Genomic DNA, 11,008 nt, shown 5'->3' on the forward strand with positions numbered 1-11,008 from the left:
ATGAGCCGAATGGCCCTTAGGTTGTTTATTCTTCTTGTTATTTTGGGCCCATCCTGTCAATATTAAGTTATTTTTTAAGTTCTTTGTAAATTCTTGCCCAACTAAGGGCCTCCTTGTAATTACTCAAATATATCTAATAAAACAGTGTTAGAGGGCTGAGATAGAGACAATTCGAAAACTCTTCTCAGAACCCTCATTGCCGAAACACACAAGTCTCCTCTCCTCTCTTCAGTTTCAACAACACTAATTTGCAGACTGTCAGCTAGGGTTGTTGAAGTAATGGGAATGTTTTCTGCTTTTGGCCAGATTTTGTTAATTCTGTGTTTGTTGTCAAGAAAGCTTATTTGCAATGTTGATACTCCATGCTCAGAATCTGATAGGAAAGCACTTGTTGACTTCAGAAATGGCTTGAGAGATCCTAAAAATTGGCTCTCCCCATGGAATGGAAATGACTGTTGCCAGTGGAGGGGGTGAGTTGTGACTAGCACTGGAGTTGTAATTGCAATTGATCTCCACAACCCACATCCATACAACTTTGATTCTCCTAGAAGGTGTGGGTTCTAGAACTTAAGTGGGCAGATTGATCCTGCTTTGTTGAGGCTCAAGTCCTTGAGTTACTTAGACTTGAGTCTCAATACATTCCAAGGCGTCCCAATTCCTAACTTCATTGGTTCTCTGAAGAGATTATGCTACTTAAACTTGTCTGATGCTGGGTTCACTGGAAAAATTCCTCCTAACTTGGGCAATCTGTCTAGTTTGCATTATCTCGATATCTCTTCTAGATTCTCTGCTTTGGATGTTGATGATATTAAATGGGTAGTCGGTCTTGGTCTTCTGAGAAACCTTGCATTGAATGGGGTGGACCTCTTCCCGGTATGGTCTGATTGAGTTCAGGTGCTAAATAACCTTCCACTGTTGAATGAGTTGCATTTATCAGGTTGTAGCATATTTAGCCCCATTCCATCTCTACAATTTGTAAATTTTACTTCACTCACTGTTATTGATCTTAGTTTTAATAACTTTGATTCAAAATTTCCTGATTGGATCATGAATGTGAGCGGCCTTTTGTCATTGGATATGAGTAATGCAGGTTTGAATGGAAAGATTCCCCTTGGTATTTCTGAGCTTCCAAATTTGTAATATTTGGATCTTTTTAGAAACAATAATCTTTCTGTTAGTTTTACACAACTTCTCAGGGGGAGTTGGAGAAAATTTGAGGTTCTGAACTTAGCTTCAAATAGAGTGCATGGGAAGCTCCCTGCCTCCATTGGAAATATGCCATCTCTAGTCATCTTTGATTTATTTGACAATACTGTTGAGGGAGGGATCCCAAGCTCCATCGGTAAACTATGCAACTTGCAAAATTTGGATTTATCCAGTAATAACTTGAGCAAGAGCTTACCAAATTTTCTTGAGGGAACAGAAAATTGCATGTCTCGGAGCCCCTTACCAAATTTGATACACCTGAGATTGAGCAATAACCACCTGATTGGGAATTTACCTAAATGGCTGGGTCAACTGGTGAATCTTGTAGAACTGAGATTGGAATATAACTTATTTAAAGGTCCCATTCTTACGACCTTGGGGGGATTGCCTCTCCTAGAAGATTTGGGGCTTGGAGGGAATGAGCTGAATGGAAGTCTACCCGATACTTTAGGATAGCTTTCCAATTTGGTTATTTTGGATGTATCCTCCAATCAACTGACAGCTGCCCCCCCCCCCCCCCCCCACATTTCAAGTTCATAATCTTGATATGATATCTTGCCAGTTGGGCCCCCTTTTCCCAGCTTGGCTTGAAACCCAAAGTAGAGTCATGTATTTGGATATATCAAATGCTAGTATTTCAGGTCCTATTCCCAACTGGTTATGGGGTCTTTCTTCTAGGTTATCTTTGTTAAATGTTTCTTTCAATCAGTTATGTGAAAACATTATTTAGTCCTAGGTTGCAGTAGAGAAGAAGAAGAAGAAGAAGGGTTCGACTAATAGAGGAAAAAATCAATTCACTCTCGAGCTGACCCACTTGTATTTATCTCCAATAACATAGTTACAAGACCATATTGTCCCTCATAAATGATGGGACACATAACTTAAAGTTGAATAAAACAGACCTTTCACTCTTAAATAGATAAACCCAAATGACCAAAACACCCCTGTTTTGTGTACTCTAACACTCCCCCTCAAGTTGAAGAGTATATGTCATATAGTCCCAGCTTGTCACAAATATAATCTACTCTGCCTCGAGACAAACACTTTGTAAAGAGATCTGCCCACTGATTTCCTGAGCTCACATGAGATGTGGTTATCACTCCACTCATCACTTTCTCTCTCACAAAGTGACAATCAACCTCAATATGCTTGGTTCTCTCATGGAAGATTGGGTTGGAAGAGATGTGAATAACAACTTGGTTATCACAGTATAGTTTCATGGGTTTGTCAATCAAGAACCCTATCTCTTGTAGCAAGTTCTTCAACCATATTGGTTCACATGTCGTATGAGTCATAGCTCTGTACTCAGCTTCTGCACTACTCCTTGCTACCATTGTTTGTTTCTTGCTCTTCCAAGTTACAAGATTGCCACTAAGGAAGGTACAATACCCTATAGTTGATCTCCTGTCTGATATAGAACCATCCCAATCAACATCTGTATACCCTATTATTTCAAGAGTCCCTCCACTTTTGTATAGCAAACTATGACCTAGAGCACCCTTCAAGTACTTAACAATCCTTAGAAATGCTTCACAGTGAGGAATTCGAGGTTGTTGCATAAACTGACTCACCGTACTTACAGCAAATGATATATCTGATTGGATAATAGTCAAATAATTCAATTTTCCCATCAACCTCCTATATCTTACAGGATCATCAAACTCTTCTCCTGCATCAACACTCAACTTGACATTAAGTTCCATAGGATTCTGTACTGGTTTAGCACCTAATAGTCCTATTTCTTCAAGTAGGTCAAAAACATATTTTCTTTGACATAAGTTAATTCCATGCCTTGACCTTGCAACTTCTATTCCCAATAAGTACTTCAACTTACCTAAATCTTTCGTATTGAAGTGGTCCTGTAGGAATTTCTTCAACATGTCAATCCCATTATTGTCACTCCCAGTTATGACAATATCATCCACATACACCATTAGTAAGATTTTCCCATCTTTTGAGTCATGGATGAACACAGAATAGTCTACCTGACATTGTTTCATCTCAAAGTCTATCACTACTTCACTGAACCCACCAAACCATGCACGTTGAGATTGTTTTATTCAATAAATTGCCTTTTTGAGTCTACAAACCTTACCATCCTCCCCTTAAGCAACAAACCCTAACAGTTGCTCCATATACACTTCCTCAATAAGATCGCCATGTAGGAAAGCATTTTTTATGTCAAGTTGCACAAGAGACCAATCATACATAGCAACTAATGAAATCAACACCCGAATTGAACCAATTTTAACCACAGGAGAAAATGTCTTCATATAATCCACACCATACAACTGAGAATAGCCCTTGGCTACTAACCTGGCCTTCAATCACTCCACACTGACATCTGGAAGATACTTCATTATGTAGACCCACTTACACCCAACAAAATGCTTACCAAGAGGGGGAGCAGTGAGTTCCCACGTATGATTGTGTTGTAGAGCAAATAGTTCATCTTCCATTGCTTTCCGCCACCCTAGGGAGGTAAGGACTTCCTAGACAGTCTTGGGAATGGAAACAAATGATAATAATGACATGAAGTTGCGATGAGAAGAAGAAATGTTCGCAGCTAAAACATAGTGCCAAATAGGATGAGAAATACAAGTGTGTTTACCTTTCCGCAGGGCAATAGGAAGATCAAGGTACAAGGGAGAAGAAACAATGCTAGGATCTGTCAACTAGGGCTGAATTGGAGAAGGGGTCGGTGCTCTTCTGTGAGTATACACTTGTCTGATTGGTGGCCTCTCAGTAGTAACTTGCACGTGAGGTGAATCTTCAACTGAAATAGGAACCATGGGAAGATGATTCACAATAGGGACGGGAAGAGGAACTATAGGGAAAGGAGAAGAAACCATAGTATCTGAGAAAAAAGGAACCGATTGAAAGAATGTGACATCGGAGCACAAAAATGACTTGTGGAAGTTAGGGTTATAGCACTTATACCCTTTCTGAGTCATTGAGTAGTCAAGGAAAATACACTTAGTAGCTCGTGCATCTAACTTGTCTAAACCAGGTCCCAAGTTTTGAACAAAACAAACACATCTAAAGACTCTTGGAGTGAGAGGAAACAAAGACAAGGTGGGAAACAACACCTAGAAGGGGGATTGACTTCCAAGGATGGACATGGGCATCCTATTGATGAGAAAACAGGATGTGAGGACGACATCACTCCAAAAATGCTTTGGGACATTCATATTAAGCATCAAAGACCGAGCAGTTTCAAGGAGAAGTCGATTTTTCTGTTCAGCTATACCGTTCTGTTGTGGGGTGTAGGCACAAGAAGTTTGATGAATTATCCTATAGTGCTCTAAGTATTCCTGAAATGGTATTGAGGTGTACTCTTTGGCATTATCGAAGCAAATAATTTTAATATGAACACCAAATTGGGTATGTATTTCAGCATAAAAGTTTTGAAAAATAGAGAACAATTCACTGTGATTTTTTATAAGATAAATCTATGTCATCTTTGAAAAGTCGTCAACAAAAATTTCAAAATACTTATAGACATTGTATGACATCACTTTGATCAGACGCCAGGCATCAGAATGAACTAAAGAAAAAGGACTCGAGACACGACTATCAACTCTTGGACTAAAAGAAACTCTATGTTGTTTCCCAAGCTGACATGACTCACAATCCAAAGATGAAAGATGACTAAAGGAAGGAACCAGCAATTTCAGAGCCTTGAGAGAGGGATGACCAAGTCTGCAGTGCCATTGAAGAGGAGTAAGAGACGACTGAAAAACTACTAGAGGGCCACCACCATCAAGGTAATAGAATCCACCTGCCTCATACCCTCCACCAATCTTCATCCCTATCTTGAGATCCTGAAACATACAAGAAAATGGATAAAAGGTTATAGAACAATTAAGTGACTTGGTTAATCTACTAACAGACATAAGGTTAAAGGGGAACTTGGGAACATATAAAATAGATAAAGACAAGGAGGAGAGATCGACATCACCAACACCATAGATAGAAGATGTAGAACCATTAGCAAGAGTAACTGTTTGATATGTGGATGATTGAAAAAGAGAAGAAAATACATTAGGAGTCAATGATTCAGTGTGAAGGCTTGGAAGCCAACCAAGTCTCTCACATGTTTTACTTTTTTCTTGGATTTTAAAAACAACTCCACAGATTTTGCCCATGACACATAATTCTCACCATTCAACTTAATAGATGTCATTTGAACATTTAGGTAATCTAGAGAAATTATAGCGCTTGTTTTATTGTCATTCCCATCTCCAATCGATGCCATCTTAACTAATTCACCTTCAAATATTCAGCATGACCTCATGCACCTCCACAAAATTTATCTCATTTTCAGCACCACCAACTTCTTCAAATATACATTACACATCAAATACAAAATCTGAAATCACTTAGTCATTAAATCAAACACCTGTACTGCACATTGCAGAACCATTCACACACCAAATACAAGGGCTGAAATCACTCATCCATTAAACCAAACACTTACACTGCACTCTATAGAACCAACTTGTACTCAGCTGAACATTGTTCACCCGAACCTGCTCTCTTCGTACCATCGAATAGAGAGCTTCTTATCAATCATCACAAACAACCATTGCACCACAAACCGGAGGCATGAAGGCCTCTTACAGAGAAAAATGACCACTCCTTTTCAGCCTTTCCCTTAATCTCCCAATGGTTCTTGAGAAATCTGCAAAACCTAGAGAGGAGGGCGAAAAAAACTGGGTGAACCAGGATAAAAGAGCAAGACGAGCAGATCTGAACTTGTTACATGTGCTCTGATACCATGTGAAAACCTTATTTAGTCCTATGTTACAGTAGAGAAAAAGGAGAAGAAGAAGAAGAAGGGTTTGGCTAGTAGAGGAAAAAATCAATCCACTCTCTAGTCAACCCACTTGTATTTATCTCCAATAACATAGTTACAAGAAAGACCATATTGTCCCTCATAAGTGATGGGACACAACTTAAAACTTGAATAAAACAGACCTTTCACTCTCAAATAGATAAATCCAAATGACCAAAATACCCCTGTTTTGTGTACTCTAACAAGTTACAAGGTTGGCTGCCAAACCCACTCAATGTTGCTCCCTTTGCAGATGTTGATTTCCGATCCGACCTCTTACAAGGACCCATAACCCTTCCAACAGTCGAGATTGAATTGTTGGATCTCTTTGACAATCAACTTACCAGTTCTATCCCATCAAACATTGGTGAAGTACTACTAAATTTAATCTTTCTTTCCCTTTCAGGCGACCATATAACAGGTGAAATTCCAACCACCATTGGAAAGATGATATTTCTAGAAGTCCTTAGCCTTTCAAGAAATTATTTAATGGGAAGTATCCCCTCAAGCTTAGGAAATTGTTCATTACTAAAGGCCTTAGACCTCAGACAGAATAATCTATCTGGGTCACTTCCGTGGTCAGTTGGTCAGTTAAAGCAGCTTCAGACACCGCACCTAAGCAATAGTAGGCTATTAGGGGTGCTTCCATTATCTTTGCAGAATTGCATAAATTTGGAAACTCTAGATCTTGGCAACAACAGATTATCAGGTGATATTCCACCTTGGATTGGAGGAAGCCTGACTGTTCTTAGAATCCTCTGGTTTAGGTCAAATACATTTTCAGAAAGAATTCCTTCTCAAAATTTCAATCTTAGTTCATTACAAGTTTTAGATCTTGCACAGAACAATTTGATTGGCAGGATTCCTGCCAACCTAGGAGGTCTTAAAGCAATGGCCCATCCACAATATGTCAACCGGTATCTGTTCTATGGAAAATACAGGAGACTCTACTATGAAGAGAACTTGGTTATGTCCATTAAAGGCCAGCTTCGCATATACACCAAAACTCTTTCTCTTGTAACCTGCATAGACCTGTCTCAAAATAGTTTACATGGAGATTTCCCTGAAGCAATAATAAATTTGTCAGGCTTAATAGTTTTGAACTTGTCAACGAACTATATCAGTGGAGTCCTTCCTGAAGGAATCATGAACTTACATGAACTGTCGTCTCTGGATGTCTCAAATAATCAGCTCTCAGGTGTCATCCCTTCCAGCATGCCATCCATGGCTTCTTTGAGTTATCTCAACTTATCAAACAACAATTTCAGGTTTGATCCCATTTCCAGGGCAGCTTCAGACTTTTGATGAGTCTTCATACTATGGAAACCCTGGTCTTTGTGGACCTCCACTTCCTATAAAATGCAAAGTTGAAGATCCAAATAGAAAAGTGACTGTTAAGGATGAAAGTGGCAATGGAATCAAGGATAAATGGTTTTACTTGAGCATTGGTCTGGGATTTTCCGCAGGTCTTTTGGTATCTTTTTTTGTTCTAGCAGTAAGAAGGCCATGGAGTGATGCTTATTTCAGTATTGTAGATAAAATTGTTGATAGAATATTGGAAGTAGGAAGCGGCAAAGCCATGTCCCACAAGAAGCGACGTCATCACCAATAAATCTCTAAATTATGACATTATTAAGATTCTTTCAAGTTGAGAGAGGCCATGCCTTTTGTTCCAAGGTATTTCTTGCAGGCTACTCAGTGATATGGATGATGCAAGTAATAATGTCATACTTAAATGAATAATTTTTTGTTCAAGAAATAGTTACTCCACTCCTTTTTAAGTTTTTGTGTATGGATGACTACCCAAAACAAGGCAAATCTGACTTCCAATGATTTTAAAGGTGATCTATTTCTCTTTTGCTTGATGGAGATTTCTTTAGTTTAATGTCTCTGGTTTCATTTATTATGATCTTTATCTTCTTTTTGTAGTTTTTTGCTTCCCTTTTCATTGATAAGGTCAGATCCATTACAGAGAACCCACATTCAGTCAGTTTTAGCATCAAAGCAATCATGAGTCAATTTATCTAGGTGCTTTTGGCATGCCATGCTTGAGACATATTTATTTAAAGGAACATCCTATTGATGTATTAAGTAGGCATGTTTCAAACAAGATTAGTAGCAATTTTCTGAAGGTCCATCCATACTGCTGAGCTGTCAAGTTCGATTATCAAAAGAAAATAATTCCATTATTTAATTTCTGAGAGAAAGTTGCTACCCCACCAAGGCATACTCTGTAAAAAGTAAAACCTGCATGCTAGATAACATGAACTACTCTTTCCAGGAACAGTGTGCTTTTTTATTAATATCTACGAGTATCATTGCCAACAGTCAATCTTGGTGTGCCAGTATGCAGTCCAATATCTGAATGGGAAAAATGCATTATTGTTAAGATGGAATTAGCTATAAACTTTTGCTATTTCTTCTCAATAGTAAATACCTAATAATTTCCAACACCCTCTCCCCAGGAGGCTAATGCTAATTATAATAGTCATGTTTGTTAAAAACTGTCATCATATTTTAATTATTTTTAGGGATAAATAAATTATAGAGAAAATAGGGATGCAAATGGATCAGATTTAATCCTATTCAAATTCGAATCCATTCATTTAATTTGGATCTGGAAATTCATTTATCCATAATTGGATCAATTGGATACCAGAATAATATCTGCTTATTAATTGGAATGAATTCAGATATTGCTTGATCAAATCGGTTAGGATCCAATCCAATTACATACATACCTACATATAATAAGTATCATTTTTTGTATTAAAAATCTTTGAAACTAGTGGAACTTTGGATTTTGAAAATTTTATTTTTTATCTGTACTACATATTTTTTTTTTATATTTAAATTTGTAAACGTGTCATAATTTTTTTATAGATTTAGTTTTATTTTAATCGAACTAGATTTCCAGATATGTAAATGAATCAAATTCGAGTCTGTGTTTTACATATCTAATCCGTTTGGCCTAACAGAAATAGGTTTTCTAGGAAAAGCCATTTTATGTTTTTGAAACAAGTGTCAAACACATCGAGCTAGGAACAAAGTTTAACAAGTTCAGTTTAGGAAATTAAGAGGTGTCAGACAGTTTGCACAGTTTTTAGTTTCATCATTCATGTTATAAGAAAACAATCTAAATGAAGAGCATTTTATCCTTTAGATTTTCCTGCAAAAATTAACATTGACAAGGCTTCCAGATGAAAACTCTAGCAGCTAAGAAAAACCCTTTCCCTATATTATTAGCAGCTAAGCAAATCCCTTTCACAATTTTATCATTTAGAAAAGGAAATCACCCCCTTTCTATCTGTGTGTTTACACTAAAGTTTGCATCTGAATGCCCTTTTCAAGTTTCTTGGATTGTTTTCTTTATTTTGTCTTTCAATGGTTTGATCATACTTTTGTTTTGGAGGGGTGGGGGCAGAGGAGATGAAGAATATGTTAGTTCCACTTCCAAACTACTATTGTCATCTCCCTTTTTGATTTCTGTTTCTATTATGTAAGTTAATAGCTAAGAAATTACTTCATAGTAATATGTGAAAGTTTATCCACACCAAAAAATAGCATTTCAAAAATATGTTTTAAGACCTGATCAGGCCTCAGAACTGAAAGGGATCTCTAGCAAGTAGGGCTGCAACATGAGCAAACTCAGGTTGAAATTTTGTTAAAATTTGATGCTGTATAAATTCTTAAGTTTGGGTAACTGAATTGAATTCTTACTGGAAAGAGGCTAGTTACTTCATTGATATAGAGAACTACTCCCGATGATGCAGCAAACAAGTGCCTTCAGGGCCATATTCTGCTTCAGATTTTGGAATAATGATCTGAAATAATAGGCCTAAAATATTAACCTGAACCTGTTCAATCATGATAAGAACATTTTCTTGCATGTTTAATAGCATCTAGTGTGATAACCATGACAAAATAAAAAGCTAGAATGATACTGAGTTCCCAACATGGGTGCCTATTCATATCCTAGAAATACTTCCAATAAAAGATGTTCTCTCTCCAAAGAATACTCACTCAATTTTGATAAACAGTATCTTTTATGATGTTGTTATTTTCAGAGTTGTAGGCTTTGGAGAAGAGAAGAGAAAAATGGAGATAATGGGGTGGCAGAATAATCTTCTCCAGCCGGCCCTAATGGCTTGTATTAACATATTGTTTAAAATTACATAAAATTACAAGAAAGCCCCGGATTAGTGAGCTGACTCATAACATAAAGCTCTAATGGATCCAATAACTAAAGACAGCAATAAGAAAACTGATATAAAGAACTAAAATACTGATAAGCCCAAGCCCAAACATGAGATTATTCATCTCAAGAGTTTAGAATAATCAGTAATTGATGATGACGCTACTAATTTATTTGCATAAATATGAACTACCAAGATTCAGATACTAGCAAAAAATTTCTCCTTCAATCTTTCAACAGTTTCCTTGAGGCTCACATCAAGAGGAGTGAATTCAAGGCCCAAGCTCTTCACTCACTCCTTGGATACTTGGTAAGTTGGTATATAAGGCTTGTCATCTATACACCTGAAAGTTCAGAGACAAATTCTTAAAATAAAATGGCACCCTAAAATATGAGAGTAGATTCTTGAATTAAAATTAAGTTCCAGATTCTTGAAACTAAATTCTCAAATAAAACTTATTTTATCAGCTACTCTCAGATATGAGTTATGTAGAATTTATAAATCTTGGTATATACAAAAGAGCATTTAGAGGGCTATAGTAATTATATATAGTTGTATCTCAAGGTGGTACTTAATGCATAAACATGCTTCCAAGCAACAATTCTTTTACCCATGTATCTATCTTTATTAGTGTGAATAAACCCTAGTTGATTCTAGGTCAAAGTAAAGAAGAAGAAAGAAGAAAGAAAAAAAAAAAAAAGAAAAAAGGAGAGGAGAAGAGTGTTTGGCCAGACTAGAAGAGAGGATGTTCAAAAGTCACTCTCCTAGC

At 37.1% G+C, this 11,008-nt stretch overlaps 1 pseudogene; it reads left to right on the forward strand.

Annotated features, from left to right (window-relative positions):
- Positions 1 to 205: 205 nt before the first annotated feature.
- On the forward strand, positions 206 to 7,798 carry LOC148844886 (receptor-like protein EIX2; annotated as a pseudogene).
- Positions 7,799 to 11,008: the final 3,210 nt, after the last annotated feature.

The sequence above is a fragment of the Nelumbo lutea genome, chromosome 7 (assembly GCF_056320005.1).
Source record: "Nelumbo lutea isolate HS-2025 chromosome 7, American lotus-T2T, whole genome shotgun sequence".
Classification (NCBI taxonomy): domain Eukaryota; kingdom Viridiplantae; phylum Streptophyta; class Magnoliopsida; order Proteales; family Nelumbonaceae; genus Nelumbo; species Nelumbo lutea.